Source organism: Panthera uncia (genome assembly GCF_023721935.1).
Source record: "Panthera uncia isolate 11264 chromosome A3 unlocalized genomic scaffold, Puncia_PCG_1.0 HiC_scaffold_12, whole genome shotgun sequence".
In the NCBI taxonomy this organism is placed as follows: Eukaryota; Metazoa; Chordata; class Mammalia; order Carnivora; family Felidae; genus Panthera; species Panthera uncia.
The window spans coordinates 1,214,512-1,233,535 of record NW_026057579.1 but is presented as its reverse complement, the minus strand read 5'-3'; the positions used below and the strand labels follow the sequence as shown (position 1 = coordinate 1,233,535).

General features: G+C 45.0%; 1 protein-coding gene across 5 annotated transcripts in view; it reads left to right on the top strand.

The window, feature by feature from the left end:
• ST3GAL5 (ST3 beta-galactoside alpha-2,3-sialyltransferase 5) overlaps positions 1-19,024 on the top strand; it is a 51,069-nt gene that overhangs the window by 2,104 nt on the left and 29,941 nt on the right. The window lies entirely within an intron of this gene.

Sequence of the window (19,024 nt, the reverse complement as noted above, 5' to 3'; positions counted from 1 at the left end):
GTACAAACTTCCTAACTGCAGAGAAAGGAGAAGCAAGGGCTGAATCAGTGTGAAAGGCCTAAATTAGCAAAGGCATCCAAAATGGGGAGGGGTTGCAAATCACCAGCCTGGTGTGGGAAGAAGCCGTAAATATGGATAGTGGATAGCGACGTGTGGGGCTCCTCAGGGAGAGAGAACCAGCTTAAGCACACCTGCAGAGGGGGAGCAAGGAAGAAGTGTAAGGGAGTGGGGGAACAATGAGGTTAGAGGGTACAAAGACACTTCCAGGCTTGTCTTACCTGGACAGCTTTTTCTTTCCTTCTTTCTTTTTAAAGTATAGCACATATACTAGAAAAGTAGACACGCTGTAAGTGTACTGTTCACAAGTTTTCCAAACTGAACACACCCACGCACTCAGATCAAGAAGCAGGAGCTCCCCATGTGCTCCCTTCCAGTCCCTACCTCCCTGGGGGCAACCCACCACACCTGACAGTTCCATGCGTGTATAAATGGATCCTGCAGTATCCGACATCTTTCCTAATGAGTTAGGTTTCTGAGATTCACTCGTGACGCTGCCTCTTGCTGTAGTGTGCTTCCTCTCAGTGCTGATTTGGCCTTTGGGTGATTAATATATCACATATTTGTGCACTGTTGATGGACATTTGGGCAGTTTCCAGCATTTGGCTATTGCACATAATGTTGCTGTGACTGTGCTCGTACCCATCTTTGGTATACGTACGTATGCATTTCTGATGGTGGTATGGTAGGTGTGTGATTGCTGGGTAATGGGCATGTGTATACTCAGCTTTGGGAGCTGCAGGCAAAGCCATGTTATTCCAATTTTTTAATAACTACGTTGTTATTAGTGTGGTCATCATATGGTTATTATATGGTAATTAGTAGTTAATTTTTATTAGTGTAGTATTAGTTTTATAATAGTACCTCCTTACTACTAGCTGATGAGGGCAACACCAAGTTTTCACCAAGGAGACAGGCAGGAGTCTTACCAGGAGTCATGATCAGTTTCTATCTGGCTGTGCCCCATGCCCCATATTCTCTTGGCAAGTGCAGTCAGCTCCATGCCCCGGTCTCCCAAGTCACGCAGCAGCACAGGCCGAGCTGTGGGCAACCCAAGAGTTCTGTTGTCAGGGAAGAGTTTCTCTGGCCAAACTGCTTTAACTTATCTCAGCTCCTAGTTCCCTGCAAGCACTTCTGGGAACCTCTCCTCCCTTTTGCTTTCTAAACATTATACTTTCTATATTTTTTTAGCTCCTTTTTTTTTTTAATGTTCATTTGTTTTTGAGAGAGAGAGAGAAAGAGAGTGAGCATGGGAGGGGCAGAGAGAGAGAGGGAGACAGAATCTGAAGCCAGCTTCAGGCTCTGAGCTGTCAGCAAAGAGCCAGACACGGGACTTGAACCCACCAACCGTGAGATCATGACCTGAGCTGAGGTCATATGCTTAACTGACTGAGCCACCCAGGTGCCTGGTACTTTCTATACTTGTTTCTACTTCTCTGATCTACCTTCTCTGTGCTTCTGCATTTCTGTTAAGAATTATCTCATGTCATTGAGGAAAAGCACAAGTCTAGGTTAGTCCTCTAAGGCCGTACAAGATATTTTTGTTCTCTTCCTCTGGCATGGAAAAAACATCCAGGATTAATTTAAGTATCTAAAATCATAATAGTTAAGTATCATATGGTATGATTTGATTAATTCAAAGAGGGAAAATTGATAAAAATAAATAAAAAAGGTCTGCTTTAATGGAATAGTGGTTCTATCTTTTGGACATTAAGGCTATTTTTAATACCAAGTGTCATTTTCATGATTAAAGGCTTAAATATATTGAGTTCACAGAAGTCGTTGTTCTATGATATGTATAGAGTTCCTTCTTCCCTGGCCTGAGAGCTTTTCTCAGCTTCTGCCTTTTTTTTTTTTTTTTTAAATGTGTATTTATTTGTTTGTTTTTGAGAGTGAGAAAGAGAGCATGAGCTGGGGAGGGGCAGAGAGTCCCAAGCAGGCTCCATTCATCGTGGCAACACAGGGCCTGCCGCAGGGCTCAGTCTCACGAATCGTGAGATCATGACCTGAGCTGAAGAAATCAAGAGTTGGACATTAAACCGACTGAGCCACCCAGGCGCCCCTCAGCTTCTGCTTTTTTATCCTCTTCTATCTTGTTCTTCACCTCCTTTCTGCTTCTGACAAACATCTTGGTCTCATTTCCTATTTAGACTCTAGTGGCAAGAGAGGAAGAGAGTATGGTCCTTTAACAGGGCTCCCAATACTCTCCTCCCTTCGCTTGTTATTTTCTGCAGTCAAGTCCTTAGTTTTCCAGGACTTGGTGGTTGGTGTAGGCTTCTTGCTTATCCTTTCTCTAGTCCAGTGGAACTGTAACTCAAGCCACACATAATTTAAAATTTTCTAGTAGCTACATTTAAAAAGTTGAAAAGAAACAGTTGTATCGAAGTTGCAATTTATGAGGAATATAAGAACTTCTAAACTGTTATGCACCTAATAACACAGCTTCAAACAATGTAAAGTAAAAAGTGACAGAAGAATAAAAAAAAAAAGTTGACAAATCTGCCACCAAAGTGAGAGAGATTTTAGCATACATCTTTCAGTAACTGATAGAATAAGCTGACTGAAAACCACTAAAGGGTTATTCCAGCAAACAATAAGCTTGATCCAACTGTTTATGTAGAAAACATGGTCCCACAAATGAAGATTGTACTTTTACAAAAATTGAGTATACACCTGGTCATGAAATAAGTTCTAACATGTTTAAAATAACCAGTATCATACAGAACAAGTTCTCTGGCCACAGTGCAACTAAATTATATCAGTTTTAAATGCTATTTTGGAAAAAAAAGTGAAAATTTGAATTTAAAAATATTTAGGCTTGAGAGATAAGTGATAATAATAAACATATATGTCAAAAGTTGTAGGATGACTTATACACTTAAACTAACTATTAGGTACAGTCTTAAATGCTCATATTAACAAGAAAAATAGCAAAAATTAATGATTTAATTAGCTAAATTAAGACATTAGGAACATAGCAATTAAAATGAATCCAACAAATTAGAAGGAAGGAAACTTTAAAAAAAAAGGTGAAATTAATTTTAATAATATATTTTAGTTAACCCAGTATGTCCAGTATATTCTGAAATTAATCTAAAAATTGTTAATGAGCAATTTAAATTTTTGTGTTCATACTCGGTCTTTAAAGCCTGGTGTGTATCTTATATAGAGCACATCTCAATTTGGTTTGGCCACATTTGAAGTACTTAACAGCCACATGTGGCTAGTGGCAACTGTACTGGACAGCACAGCTCTGGATCTTAGCCTGTTTTAAACATTGAGCTGATTTGTCTTGATAAAGGGGACAGTCAGGGCTAACTGTGGTGGTGGGGTTCAGTTTTCTGCCAAGGAAATCTAGGATCGTAGGAATCTGGCAGTGTTCAGTGGCTGGCAAAGGAGGAGTGGGCTTTTTGTGAAAAGCTTGGTAAACCCACTCCCCTCCTAACAAACCCACATGCTACAACACATAGATAGGTCAGAAGAAAAGATAAATGCTATACTGACTCACTTTATTGTCACCTGCTCTAGACTAGACATATATATATATATATATATATATATATATATAGTCATTTTTTTATGTATATGTCATTATATGTACAGCTAATTTAATTTTCACAAAAGCCATGTGAGTTTGGTATTGTTATTGTCCCCATTTTACAAATGAGGATGTTGAGGCTCAGAGGGGTTAAGAAACTAATAAAGTGTAGGGGACAGAGTCTGGGGAAAGTGTCTAGGGGACATTCTGACTCAGGCAGTCTGACCTGGAGGTGGCAAGGAGGCAAATGCATCCCTCCCTTTGCAGCACATAGTGTGTTCCTGCCGCATGCTTGAGAACAACTCCTGTGGAAATTCTTGGAAAGGTCATCCGAGGTGGCTGAGATGGTCGTGTTCCCTGTCCAGGTTGGCGTGTTCCCCTGCAGGCCATTGTCACTCCCCTGGGTCTCCACAGCAGGCTCCTAACTGGTCTCAGGGCACAAGAGGACTTCCCCATCTCCAGTGTGGCTCAAGAGAGGTCTCTCCAAAATCCAGTTCCAATTAGCTTCCCACCCAGTTGCTCTTTTTATCTCAGGATAAAAAATTTCCCATTTCCAGCAGGCCATGGCATGGTCTGCTTCTTTTCTCTAGGTTCTTTTGGTACCTTATTCCCTCCTGGGCTGGACCTTCAGGCACTCCATGCGAAATTTTCCCCTCCGTGCCTGCTGTTGCTGCTCAGGTGACACCTGCCTGCCCACCGAGTTCTACTCATTCCTTCCTGGGAGGACCTTTCCTAACCCCTTCCCAGACACACACACACACACACACACACACACACACACACACGCACGCACACTTTCAAATCTAAAACATCTTGTAACACAGCCCTCATGTCCAATGTAGAATAAATTTAAAAGAAATACTATGAAAATAATTACATTTGTGATAGATCTACTTGTCTGATTTTTAAAATAAGATCATGAGAGCCTTTTGAAAAAGAGACCGTGTCCGTCTGGCCATTGCTGTAGCCCCAGGCGCGTACTCCATGCTTGATTAAAACTGCTTATATGAGGGGCGCCTGGTGGCTCAGTCGGTTGAGCCTCTGACTTTGGCTCAAGTCATGATCTCACATGATCAAATGTGAGTTCGAGCCCCATATCGGCCTGCTGCTGCTGTCAGCACGGAGCCTGCTTAGGATCCTCTGTCCCCTTCTCTTTCTTCTCCTCCCCCGCTCATGCTTTCTCTCTCTAAAAAATAAATAAAACATTAAAAAAAACCTAAAAACCTGCTTATATGAGGATTGCCTGGGTGGCTCAGTCAGTTAAGTATCCAGCTTCGGCTCAGGTCATGATCTCATGGTTTGAGCCCCACGTCGGGCGCTGTGCTGACAGCTTGGAGCCTGGAGCCTGCTTTGGATTCTGTGTCTCCCTATCTCTCTGCCTCTTCCCCATTCATGCCCTGTCTCTCTCCCTCTCTCAAAAAAATGAATAAACATTAAAAAAAAAAAAAACGCTGCTTATATGATTGGCAGCATGCTTCTTTGGGGCTTGCCCAAATAATGATTTCCCAAATATTTGGAGCAAAGAGGAAAAGGGATATGTGATTGGGTTATAAAAGGAAATTCTGTGTTTTTGCCATGCCTCTTATAGACCTAAATACCTGTTGTTGGTTTTAAGAGTTCAAACATATGTAACTTTCTCTGAGCTTAAAGTGCCCCAAACAAAACTTTCCTTTTTTCTTCTCTAAGACTGTTCCCACTCCTTCAGTCTCAAAACAGCCAGGGCCTGTCAAACTTCAGGTCCCAATTGTGGTCCCTCCAGTTCCTTTTCTAGGGCCATTTTAGGCTTTGCTTTTCTTTTCTTTTCTTTCATATGTTTATTTATTTATTTTGAGAGGGGGAGAAAAAAACAGAGAGAGAACTTGCATGCTCGTGAGGGAGGGGCAGAGAGAGAGGGAGAAAGAGAATCCCAAGCAGGCTCTGCACTGACAGCCCTGAAGCCGGGCTTGGTTTTATGAACTGTGAGATCATGACCTGAGCTGAAATCAAGCGTCAGATGCTTAACCTACTGAGTCACACAGGCGCCCCTGGGGTCACTTTCTGATTTGAGTTTTATGTGACTAGTTTGCTGCTTCTAGGACGACGTGGCTTACTGAATACTGGATTATGACATAAACTACCTAGCAAATCCTTGACCTCTGTTTCCCTATCCACCTGGACAGCTGCTCCCTGAGAAATATTGCTGAGGTCTTGTTTGATGATGTCACTTCATAATTTCAAGACTTAGGAACCCATATCCCAACCCTTTCTTTTTGGGGGTGGGATCTTGGTAATTTCAGAATTTGCACACACACTTTCACATCGTCTCATCCCCTACGTTTCCCATTTCACTAGGGCTTGAGGGAAGGTCCTCATGTTGGCGCCTATTTACATTGGGTCCCAGAGTTGATTTTGTTAACTGTTATTTCTACTGACTTTCCCGTTCTGTTAAATATTATTTCTTCATCCCTACTACTTATATCCTTTAGATCAAGAGGGAAATCTTCCATTAAAAAGGTACCTTCTATGAGCTCTGTGCTGACAGCTCAGAGCCTGGAGCCTGCTTCAGATTCTGTTTCCCTCTCTCTCTGCCCATCCCCTGCTCATGCTCTGTCTCTCTCTCTTAAAAATAAATAAAAATTAAAAAAATTTTTTAAAGGTACCTTCTAGATTTTGCGCTATTTGTAGTATTCATGGGATTGCCACTGACTTGTTCTCCTTTACATATTCTGCACATCTAATTTGCAATCACAGGGGCCCCCCACTGGAGAGCTCTTATGTAAGGTGTTTTCTTAGAGCTTAGACGGACCCAAAGAGGAGGGGCAGTTCTCTAAGCAGTTTTCCCCCATTTATTCCAGTGTCTGTCTTATTCCCTCTGGTCTCCTTATCTGAGGGGTACCCCCACCTCTGCCATTAAGTCCCCTCAGAGAATGGTGGAGTGGTGGCACTGCGTAGAGCCCTCTTGCGTGCTCTTTTTCCTTCCTATTACTGGCCTGGATTTGTTATGCAGGCCAGACCTCAGCTGGCAGGGTGCTAGAATAACAGCCCCTGCCAGCTCAGTCACCACATTCCGTGTGGCATCTTTCTTCACGTCTCTTGATCGTCCCCCTCCTCACGGGGTCTGCTCTGGCTCGGTTGCAGTGACCTCCGTGACCTCTCCTTAGCTGCCTTCAGCCCACTTCCCATCGTGAGCTGGCCAGCCTGCTCCAGAGCCAAGTAGGGCTGCCTGGCACCCCCTCCTTTAAGGCCAGTGTGGAGGTTGTGGTTCTGTCTTAGGTACATCTGCCGCTCTCGCCAGGTCCCCTGTGATCGGGCCAGAGCATGCCTCTGTGGGTATTTTCACATGGTATTTCTTCTATCTGGATGCCTGTTCCTGTCTTCTGTCTCTGAAGTCTTGCCCATCCTTTAGGGACTCATTTACACATTATCTCCTCAGGGAAGCCTCCCTGATGTCCTGTGACGGAGATGACGGTTCCTTGCTCGGGGTGCTCCAGGTGTATTGCTTCCCCTCTACCGTGGCGTTATTTGGTATTTTGGGTATGAAGGTATTTTGGCCTTCCCTGGCTGGATTATTCATTTAAAGAAGAACGGGGCTGTGTCTTTTTATCTTTATATTCCCAGCGCCTGGTATATGGAAAGTGCTTATTAAATGTTTATTTAGGCTCTTTCCTTAGTTTGGTTGTTGTTGATAGTGCTGCTGTAAACATCAGGGTGCATGTACCCCTTTGAATCTGTATTTGTGTGTCCTTTGGATAAAGACCTAGTAGTGCAGTTGCTGGGTCGCAGGGTTGTTCTATTTTTAACTTTTTGAGGAATCTCCGTACTGTTTTCCAGAGTGGCTGCACCAGTTTGCATTCCCACCAACAGTGCAGGAGAGTCCCTTTCTGTGCATCCTTGCCAACTTCTGTTGTTCCCTGAGTTGTTAATGTTAGCCATTCTGACAGGTGTGAGATGGTATCTCATCATGGTTTTGCTTTTTTTTTATTATTTTTTTATTACAAAAAAAAATTTTTTTTAATTTTTTTTTTTTAACGTTTATTTATTTTTGAGACAGAGAGAGACAGAGCATGAACGGGGGAGGGTCAGAGAGAGGGAGACACAGCATCTGAAACAGGCTCCAGGCTCTGAACTGTCAGCACAGAGCCCGACGCGGGGCTCGAACTCACGGACCGCGAGATCATGACCTGAGCCGAAGTCGGCTGCTTTACTGACTGAGCCACCCAGGCGCCCCCCAAAATTTTTTTTTAAATGTTTATTTATTTTTGAGACAGAGAGAGACAGAGCATGAACAGGGGAAGGGCAGAGGTGGGGTGGGGAACACAGAATCCGAAGCAGGCTCCAGGCTCCGAGCTGTCAGCACAGAGCCCAATGTGGGGCTCAAACTCACAAACCATGAGATCAGGACCCGAGCCAAAGTCGGACGCTTAACTGACTGAGCCACCCAGGTGCCCCCATCATGGTTTTTTTGATTTGTATTTCCATGATGATGAGTGATGTTGAGCATCTTTTCATGTGTCTGTTAGCCATCTGGATGTCTTCCTTTTAAAAATGTCTATTCATGTCTTCCTCCCATTTCTTCACTGGATTATTTATTTTTTTGGGTGTTGAGTTTGATAAGTTCTTTGTAGATTTTAGATACTAACCCTTTATCAGATATGTCATTTGCAAATATCTTCTCCCATTCCATAGGCTGCTTTTTAATTTTGTTGATTGTTTCCTTTGATGTTTATAGCAGCATTATCAACAATAGCCAAACTATGGAAAGAGCCCAAATATCCATCAACTATGAATGCATAAAGAAGGTGTGGTATCTATATACAATGGAATATTACTCAGCCGTCAGAAACAATGAAACCTTGCCATTTGCAGTGACGTGGATGGAGCTAGAGTGTATTATGCTAAGCAAAATAAGTCAGCCAGAGAAAGACAAGTACCATATGATTTCATTCATATGTGGAGTTTAGGAAACAAAACCAACAAACATTTGGGAAGGGGGGCAGAAAAAGAGAGGGAAGCAAACTATAAGAAACTCTTAATGATAAAGAACAAACTGAGGGTTGATGGAGGGAGGTGGGGGGGGGATGGGCTGAATGGGTGATGGGTGTTAAGGAGGGCACTTATTATGATGAGCATTGGGTGTTATATGTAAGTTACGGTCACTAAATTCTACTGAAACCAATATTACACTATATGCTAACTAACTAGAACTTAAATGAAAATTTGGAAGAAAAAAATGTTTATTTAAAGGATTGTTAGGGGGAACAAAGCAAATTATACAACAATATGGACCAGCCCTCTGCAACTGGGGGTTTACAAGAGAATTAAGCCCTGCTACTCTAGGGCAACCATTGTAAGTTATGACTAAATTTCTCTCCCATGCTTCCGGAATGATTCTAGTTATAGACCATCCTTGGGAGAATTGGGGAAATAGGTATTCAGATCCTTTTGGGCTCAATTCTCTAGCCAAACCCAGCTTGAAGAAGCCTGGTATAGACTCTTTGATCCCAATCCTGATAAAATATACATATACAAAGAGTAAAGACTGATGGAATTGTAGACCAGAATGTTAACAGTGGCTATTACTGGGTCGTAGTATGACGAGCAGTATGTGATTTCAAAATGTTCTTTCCACTCTTGTATAATTTCTGAAGTTTCTAACTTTTTGATAATAGACTTGTAAAAAATACTTTTTGAATAAGCCAAGCCAGAGTTCTTAAAGCTGACCACCTCATCTAAGGCAGTAGTGAGTTGGGGTTTTTGTTTTTAAATGTAACAACATGCCGCACCAAGACCAGGAATCGTGGAGCTGAGCCCCTCAGCATTGCTGCTGGAGAATCGGGCCTCAGGTGTGAGGATGACTCTGGCTGTCAGCTCTCTGGACATGGGTGTCTCTTTTTGCTGGCACTGGACACCTTCGAATTGAAGGGATGAGTTTCTAGCAGGCATGCTCACCATGAGAGGAACTAGCATGCACATGGATACTCACATATACTCTCAAAAGTAAATCTAGGGGCGCCTGGGAGGCTCAGTTGGTTAAGCATCCCACTTTGGCTCAGGTCCTGATCTCACAGTTTGTGAGTTCGAGCCCCACATCGGGCTCTGTGCTGGCAGCTCAGAGCCTGGAGCCTGCTTTGGATTCTGTGTCTCCCTCTTTCTCTGCCCCTCCCCTACTAACTCTCTGTCTCTTTCTCTCTCTCAAAAATAAACATTTAAAAAAAAGGTAAATATAGAGGTATTTTTCCCCCTTGATTGCTCAGAGTGAATGTAACCCAGTGTTATTTGAATTAAGTCTCACATGCTAATTCTTGCTCATGACTTACTGCTTCAACCAGCCCTATTTTTTCCCCTGAAGTTTGACCTTGTTTGTCCTCATACAGGATTTCATTCTTATTCCGGCAAGAATCCACCAGTGGCTGCTGAAATAAGTATTTAATGAGAACAGGGTATTTATTTAGTGCCTAAGTATCTTCCATCAAGTTACTTATTAATTACAAAGGAAAAATAGTAACTTGACAGCAGGGAAACCTACCTCACGCTACTTTAACCAGTTGATCAAATTGAACATCACCAGGAGTGGGACAGTCAGCATCGTGTGGCTCCTGACAAAATGCATCGAGAAGAACACAGCATCAGTCTTTGATATTTCTGCCAAAAATGTGTAACTTGAATATAATCATGAAGAAATTGACAAACCCCAAATGAGGGACATTCTATAAAATAACTGGCCTGTGCTCGTCAAAAAATGCCAAGGTCATTAAAGATAAAGGAACTGTTTCAGCTTGAAGGAGGTTGAAAAGATATGACAGCTGAATGCCACATGTGCTCCTTTTTGCTCTAGGGCCCTTATTGGAACTACTAGAGAAATTTGTATAAGTTCTTTAGATTAGATGGTATTGAAACAACAAAAGCTGCTTGATTTTTATCATTATGTTGTGGTTGTGTAAGGGAATATTTTATCTTTAGGAAATACTAAAATGTTAAAATATTTACGGGGGGAATATCATCATGTTTTCAACTACTTTCAAACGGGTAAAAAAGTAATATGCATATTATATTGTATTATGTAGCAAGACAGAGCAAATGTGGTAGAATGTTGCCAGTTGGGGAGTCTGGGTGAAAGGTATCCAGGATTTTTTTTTGTACTGTTCATGCAGTCTTTCTGTAAGTTTGGGATTATGTCAAAAAATAGAGTTAATAGAGTTTAAAAACTCGGAAGTCTGCAGGTCATGGTGCTGTGGCCAGTCTAGCATCAGAAGCCACATGGGGCTTTTCAGGGTCTCCCCTTTCCGTGGTCATTAATGAAGTCATTACCCACAACACTGAGCTCTCTTCAGCATTGGCTCTGTTCCCCCAGGCGTCAGCAGAAGACAGGGTGCAAGATCACCAAAAGTGCAGCTTCACCTGACAGGAAGGTTTCTTTCTTCCGCTGTGCGCTGCTCCCTTTCCAGAGACTTGACTCCTGCTGGCTGTCTTCAGGTAGCCTGGTCAGCCAGCTCTGATCCACACATTTACCTGGTTTAGACTAGACCTACCACTGTCCTGTAACAGAGGCTTCCCAGGCAGAATGTAACTTTGGAAATATATTTAAACACAGTTGAGAGTGTTGATGCATGAGATCAGTGCACTTCACCAAGATGCTTTGGTTGAGCGCTTGCCAATAAGTAAGGCACAGGGCCCACAGAGGGTATGCTTTGCTTAAAGCTTTGGCATCAGTCAGTTAAAGATGGTCCGCCCTCCTGCTTGATGGAACCTCAGATTGTATGTTTTGGCAGAAATCCTGAGTCTTTTGTGTTCCGCATAAGCAGGGGCGGGGTCTTGTCCAGCCCCCACTGCATTTCATACAGTTTAGGACAACGTTCTGTGTTTTGGCTGGAGCCTCTCCTGTGGGGTGGGGTGACAGGGGCTGTTCTTGGATTCTGAAGGGGAGCTCTACGCTAGGGCCTGAGGTGGGTGTGTGGGTGGATCTGCTTATCAGAATTTGCAGAGAGGAGTTCCTCTGAAACTGTTCAGCCGTAGGGAACAGAATATGATAAGAACAGTGAAGCCTCTATACCTCCTTCCTGTCTTTCTTTCCCTTCCAGCTCTCCTTTCACAGAATTTCCTAACCCTCAGCCTCCACTCCATTTTCTCCACTCTGTGTCCCCCACTCCTCTATTTCCCCTTTAATTTTTTAATTTTTTTTTAATTTTTTTTCTTTTTAACGTTTATTTATTTTCGAGACAGAGAGAGACAGAGCGTGAACAGGGGAGGGGCAGAGAGAGAGGGAGACACAGAATCTGAAACAGGCTCCAGGCTCTGAGCTGTCGGCACAGAGCCTGACGCGGGGCTCGAACTCACAGACCGTGAGATCATGACCTGAGCTGAAGTCGGCCGCTTTACCGACTGAGCCACCCAGGCGCCCCCCACTTTAATTTTTTTAAACCCATCTCCCTCCACTTATTCCAGCTTCCTATTTCTCTCTCCTAAATGGCCATAATGTATGAGTATCCATTGAATCAGCTAAGATTTATGTTTCCTGTTCTTACTTTGAAAAGTAGGTGAGACTCATAAATTTTAGTGGAAGAAGAGGCAGTGGAAATGTTCTCATCCAATTCTGCTTTTTACATCTTAGCAAACATCCTAAAGAATGACTTGGCCATTATCAAACAGCCAAACAGTGAGACTGTTTTATCTCTTTTCCTCTTAAGAAACAAAACAAAACAGAACCAGCTTCTCTTCTATTTCCCATGGTGGTGGGGGGGGGGGGGGGCAATCATTTGACTTTGTCGCCTTTCCCCAGGGCCCTGCACGTGTGCACGCACGTGCGCATGCGCACACACACACACACACACACACACACTGATTCTCATTTGAAAAATCCCATCCCTGTTCTCCATGATGTAGGCATGCTCTGGACAGTTCACAAATGCCCAGTAGTTGTGACATCTGGACACAGGGAAGGATCTGGTCCTCACATCTGCACGTTAGGACCATGCTAACTCTGGGTTAGCTATTCTGCAGGAATCTGGGTACGGGCCTCTGATGAGTGCGTTCATTCATTTGTTGGTTCATTCCTTCAGCAAGTAGTTAAGTACTTCTTACATGCTAGGCACTGTTTTAGGTTCTGAGGTTATAGCAGAGAACACAATTACCAGAACCTCTTTTCTAGGAAGCTTATGTTTTAGTGGGGAGAGCAGACAACAGGCAAATATGTCTGAGTCCTAAAGAGTACTGTAAAGTAAAGCAGGGGTGAATAACAGGGCTTAGGGGTGGGGATGCTCTTTTACAAGGAAGGTGACTTTTGAATAAAGAACAGAATAAAGATGGTGAGGGAGAGAGCCATCTGGAGGCCTGGCAGAGACAAATGAAGACCCTGAGGTGGGGTGGGGGTGGAAACAAGAGACCTCTAGGCTGAAGGGGAGTGAGGAGGGAGGGGAGTATAAGAGAGAGGTAGGGAGGGGAAGAAGGTTCTGGATTTGACCCTGCAAGAGGTGCTGCTCTCTTGACATCTTTGTCATGTTAGTAAAATCTTGGAGAAACACCATGTGTAGTTTCTGGGCATGTTCGAGTTTTGGAGAATGTTTATGTATTCCAAGGACTCAATTAATTGCCTTAGCACCTTTAAACATGTAAAAAGCCAGCAACTAAGTGAAAGTAATGGTGTATTCTCAGCCTTAGAGGAATGCTGGTTGATTAGCAGATTAAAAAGCACACCTCGGAATCATTGTGCTTGCATTTAAAAAAAAAATTTTTTTTTTAACGTTTATTTTTGAGACAGAGAGCATGAATGGGGGAGGGTCAGAGAGAGAAGGAGACACAGAATCTGAAACAGGCTCCAGGCTCTGAGCTGTCATCACAGAGCCCGATGCAGGGCTCAAACTCACAGAGTGCGAGATCATGACCTGAGCCGAAGTCGGATGCTTAACTGAGCCACCCAGGCACCCCTGAAGTGCTTGCATTTTGGTTGGTGGGCAAAACTAGTAGAGTGCGGATGCATTCATGGAGCAACACTTTTATTTTTCATTTCAGTAGACAGGTCCTCGTAACTGCACGGTTTGTAGGAGGACCTGAAAATCTTTAGGCTGAAATCTGTTGTTAATTACAGCTTACCAGAGAGCAGAGTTTCTCAAAGTACCACACCCACATAACTCAGGGGAACTTGCTTAAAATGCACATTTGGTGTCCTTGCCTGTTCCTAGCAGGTGGGAAATTCTGGAGATGAGGTCTGGGAATCTCCATACTTTACAGCCTTTTCCAGTGGTTCTTGTGCATGCTCAGGTTGGAGAACCATTGGCCAAGACAGTGGTGGAGGCATTGATTATTTATTTCTTCTTCTTCTTATTTACTTACACAATAGATGTTCATTACTAACAGTTCTGGAGGCTGGAAACCCAAGATCAAAACACTGACAGATCCTGTGTCTGGTGAGAGCCCTTTCCTGGTTCACAGATAACCATCTTTCCATATCCTCACCTGGTGGAAGGCACTGGTCATTTCAGTTGAATGAATCGTAGAAGACAGGAGATGATTGGGTGTGGTCTCAGCACCAGAGCTCTTCCAGCACTTCCTTTGTGGTCTTGATATTGTGGGTGAAATTTCACATTCCTAAAAGACAAGTAAGACACTACCTACCCAGTAGAAACAGGGCAGGACGGTGTAGAGGGAGTTTTCCCCCTTGGGTGGAGGGAGTGGAATGGGATAAAGGTGCTTTGCTTTGATCGTATGGATCCAGGAATGAGTGTGGCCCTTCCATCCCCATGTACACCTGGAACTCGCATACCCTGCAGGCTGGTGCTCTGCCCTGGCTGCTGCGTGAATGCAGGCCTGTGCCTGTCTGTTGGCTTACACATTGCACAGGTGAGAACACGATCACTTATCTTGATGAATCCAGTTTCTTGAGACCATGCAATGCGAACCAAATATTAAAAATATTAGATCCTGAAACTCAAGTATCTTCGACTTTTAGTCCACAGTCTTTGGTTTTCCGTTTTTGCGGTGAGTTTAGTTACCCTCAATACTTTAGGAATATGGCAGTGTTGGAATGTTCATACAGACAGTGATTTTATCCCAATGGATAGAGTTTTGCCCCCCAGGGGACATTTGGCAATGTCTGGAGACAGTTTTGATTGTCACAGCTGGGAGAGATGAGCAGGACCAGAGATGCTAGTGGCATCTGGGGAGCAGAGGCTAGGGACGCTGCTACACATCCTACACAAGACAGCCTCCCACAACAAAGAATCACCCAGCCCCAAATGTCAGTAGTGCTGAGCTGAAGAAACCCCGCAAAAGATCAGTTGCATGCCTCTTATCTGTGTTGTGTCTTAGGATACTTTTTTTTTTTAAGTTTATTTAGTGTGTGTGTGTGTGTGTGTGTGTGTGTGTGAGAGAGAGAGAGAGAGAGAGAACACTCAACAAGTGGGGCGGGAGGGGGCGGGCAGAGAGAGGGAGAGACAGAATCCCAAGTAAGCTCTGGGACATCAGCACAGAGCCTGATGTGGGGCTTGAACTCAGTAACCATGAGCTCATGACCTGAGCCAAGACCAAGAGACAGATGCTTAACCGACTGTGCCACCCATGCACCCCATGTCTTAGGATTCCAAGTGAGCTTTCATACAAACAGAAAGTTCCACAGCTAAAACTGGTTTGGAATTACGTAGATTGTCTGCCTGGGTGGACAGGAGGACAGGTTGACTTCTGGAATCAGTAGGAGAAAAGTAACATGTCACGCAGCGCTCTGGAAGCCATAGATAAGGCCCTGGACTAGAGTACTCTTGAGTTTTTCTGACAAAACCGCCGTTCCCCTACCTGCAGCTGCCTCTCCCTGTGGGGTGGGGGTAGGAGCGAGTTTAGTGTAGAACTTCACTGGTCCCTGCTGCTGCCCTGGGCCCCCAGCCCTGCCGCTTTTGCCCTGTGCCCACGTTTGGGCTTTGGCGAGACAGCCCAGGAGTCAGCTCTGTGACTCGACCCTGTCTGTGTGTGTGCTGAGTGGCAGGTGCCGTGCTTCTAAACAGCCTCCTTGCTCCCACGGCCCTCCCCACACCACTATGGATACAGTCTTGTCATCACTTCCCTCCACCTTGGGTTTCTAGAAAGTGGGGACTCATTCCAGACTCCATCTGTCATGTCGTCTCTGCATGCCCACAGAATCGATGAAATTAACGTTTAGAAATCACCCCTTTTGTGTGTGGGCACCCATTATTACTTGTTTAGGATAAAGCAATATAAAGTGCATTTTGTTCAGGACCTCTCAGGCTGCTTTCTTAAATAATTGGACTTCAGAGTGCTTTGAACCCAGGCTTGGAATTGTCATGTCAGGGTTACTGATTTTGCTCAATATTTCCTTTTGTGATTTCCAGCAGTATTTCCTGTGTTCCTTCCCTTCCTCCCTGACCCCTTGAAGGTGGGCTTACCAAGGTTAAGAAGGCTCTGCACTGTGTTCTTCCCCTCCGGGATCTTATCTCTTTAGAGCAGTCTTAACTGCTACCTTTATCGAAATGTCCCCGGATCTTATCTGTTGTGGCACATCCTACTATTGATGGTTACAGATCCCCTGTTTCCTTCCTTACTGACAGAACCCTAATTTTGTTTGGGGAAGCCTCTGGCCCAGCTTGTAAAGTTCCTGGCTAACTTCGCAGCCGGGGGTAGCCACGTGATGCCCTTCCCGTTCTGGCCAAAGAGATATAAATGAGAGACAAACAGATGTAAATGGAAGCCTGTCGGTTTCTAGTTTCCGGGGAAGGTTTCCCTCGCCTGATATAGGTGCTTCCCCTTCCTTTGCATCTCGTCCCTCTTCTCCTTCCTGCCTGGACTGTGGAATGGAGGTTGGCCACGTATGAATGCTGGAGGAACAGAAGCTTGGGAGGGGGTGGGGGGTGGGGGGGGGTGTGGCATTGCATCAGCCTGGCCTGCTTGCCCCTAGATTTCTGGTTCTGTGAGAGAACGAAACCTGACTTGGCTAAAAGCCATGATACCCAGGATTCTGTTACATGCAGCCAAGGGCACCCCCTGACTGATATTCCAGGGCCCCAAGCCTGGGTTCTCAGTTGTAACAAGACATATCAGCCTGGTGGCCCACAGGCGTCTGAGACTCAGCAGGGCCAAACTGACCTTTGTGTCCCCATAGCTTCCATCCTTGTGACCTTTCTCTACAGAGAGCTCCACCATCCTCCCCATCACTTGAGCTGTCTTCCCTCCTGCCTGCTAAGCACATCTGGTCTATCCCAAGCCTTGTCGGTGCTGCAGCCGAAGCCCTTCTTCTCCCCATTGCTGCTGCCATCTTTGCTGAGGCACCCAGGATCTGCGGCTGGGAATGCTGGGCTGGCTCCCCACCAGCCTCTGGTCTCAGGCTCTCCACCCCTTCCCCTGCTATCCTTGCTGCTTCCCCATTGATTTTCCTCCACGTTTCATGACGCTTCTTGAATAAAGTCCTCAAGGGCTTCTTGTGATTGTCCATGACCTTCTGCAGTCTTCCATATGACTTCATGGCGTGTCTTAGGTTGGGTTCCATAGAAGCAGAGCCTGAAACAGGACTCAGGGGCCCCTGGTTCATTGAGGGGGCTGCCAGGAGAAAGGGGTGAGGTTGGGGTGGGGGGAGAGACAGGGAAAGGAGCTGAGCACAGCTGTGGTCCCAGCTGATTCCAGGCGTTCTCCCGGAGGCACGAGGGCTGGTCTTTTGTACCTCCTCAATCAATTGGGTGGGGCTGTAGGACACATCTGCTAAGTGGGGGCAGATGCGTGCTGTTGGCAGCGGGCATTCACAGCTGATCTGTGGCCCCAGCCCTTGGGTGTCCAACAGGACCACAATATTGCCTTAACTCCTGCCTGCACCCCACCCCCACCCCATGCCAGTCATTTGCTGTTCCCCAAACTAACCAGGCCTCTGCCCTTTGCTCATTCCAATCCTTCTGCCCATAGAGTGCCTCTTCCCTCCCTGCCCAGCCCCTCTGCTGTGCCCCCTGCTCGTGCTGTGCATTCTCCTGGGCACCCCAAAGCTGTCTTTTCCCCAAGGACAGGCTTCCTGCCTCGTCTTCTGTTCTCCTTTATCAAGTAGAAGCCTTCATCTCAAACACAAAACCCAAACACGATCTAAGTGACTATTTTCTCAACTTTCCCTGGATGGTACATACCTTATACCAGTCTTGTTAAAGGAGAGAAGTTAATTTATTCCATACTGTGGATGCCTGAGAGTTTAACCGTCTCGGACCCAGTGGGGAGGGCTGGCTGCCAGGGTGGATGTTGTGTTGAGCCTCCAGCCAAATTTCCACCTGTCTCCAGGTCATCTTTGTCTAGTTGTTTATCATCTCAAATTCACCACATCATCACAAAACTACAAAAATTGACTCCCATCCCTGTCTTTCCATAACTGGGATGCAGCTTTATGCTTGCTCACTTATCACGGCTGATTGCCTTCCTTTTATCATTTCTCAGTAGATCTCTGTCCTGTCCCTTCTTCCTGCTCCTCACCAGGGCAGGCCTCGGGCTCCCCTTTCATCTGGACAGCAGCGAGCACTCAGTATCCTGCCTCGCTGTCCCTCGGTGGGCAACCTAGCATGCAGCTGTGAAGTCCTGTGCTCCCAGAATCCTCCCACCTTAAAAGGCATGTTCTTTCAGCTGCTGCCATATTAACATCTAAGCTGTACCTGTTCTCCTTTCCAGGCAGTGCACTCCAGCCATGTTGGCTTACTCACCTCAAATTCACATTTTTGTTTATAACAGTCTGTGCCTTGGCATGCCTTCATTATTAAAATGAAAAACACTTCACATATTCACATACGTTCCCTTCCTAAAGCACCCCAGGTGGAAGGGCATGGACTTGGAGGTGGATAGATGTAGGTTGGAATTCTTGGCCCCTTATCCACGTATGAACTTTGGCAGGTTAAATGCATCGCAGTCCAATGAAGGGGGTGTTTTTAGGATTTGGTGATATTGTGTGTAGGCTTTACCTCCCAATAAATATGAATGCCCTGTCCACTCTTGTACCAGTAGTTGTCTATATTGGTAATTTGGCAGTTCCTCATGTCCTGCTTTGTGGTGTCTGTTCTAATCTTGTCTTGAATGGTTAATTTTTCATTCTGAAAATGTTAGTGCCATTTCTACAAATAGACCGAAAACCTGGGCCTGGCCCTTTATCCATCTGGGCCTGGCCCTTTATCCATCAGGGCCTTAATAAGAATTATTTCTTCACCAGGCATGTAAACATTTGAGAAGGATATGTTATGTTTTTATGTGTGAGTAGAAATACATAATTTTGAAAGCCAAGACTTTTCTGCATAAAGATGCTTAGCAAAGCCATGATATGGAGGCTCTTATCCCAGCAGTTTGGGTGGGAAGAGGGCCAGACTTATGAGCCCTGGACCCTAGCACTTAGGAGGAGGCAGTAGGGGAAGAGCTGCCCACGAAGGGGGTGGGGAAGGAGAACAGGAGGGACAGAAGACAGGCAATCCGTTGGTGGTGGCCTGCCAACAGAAGTCCTTG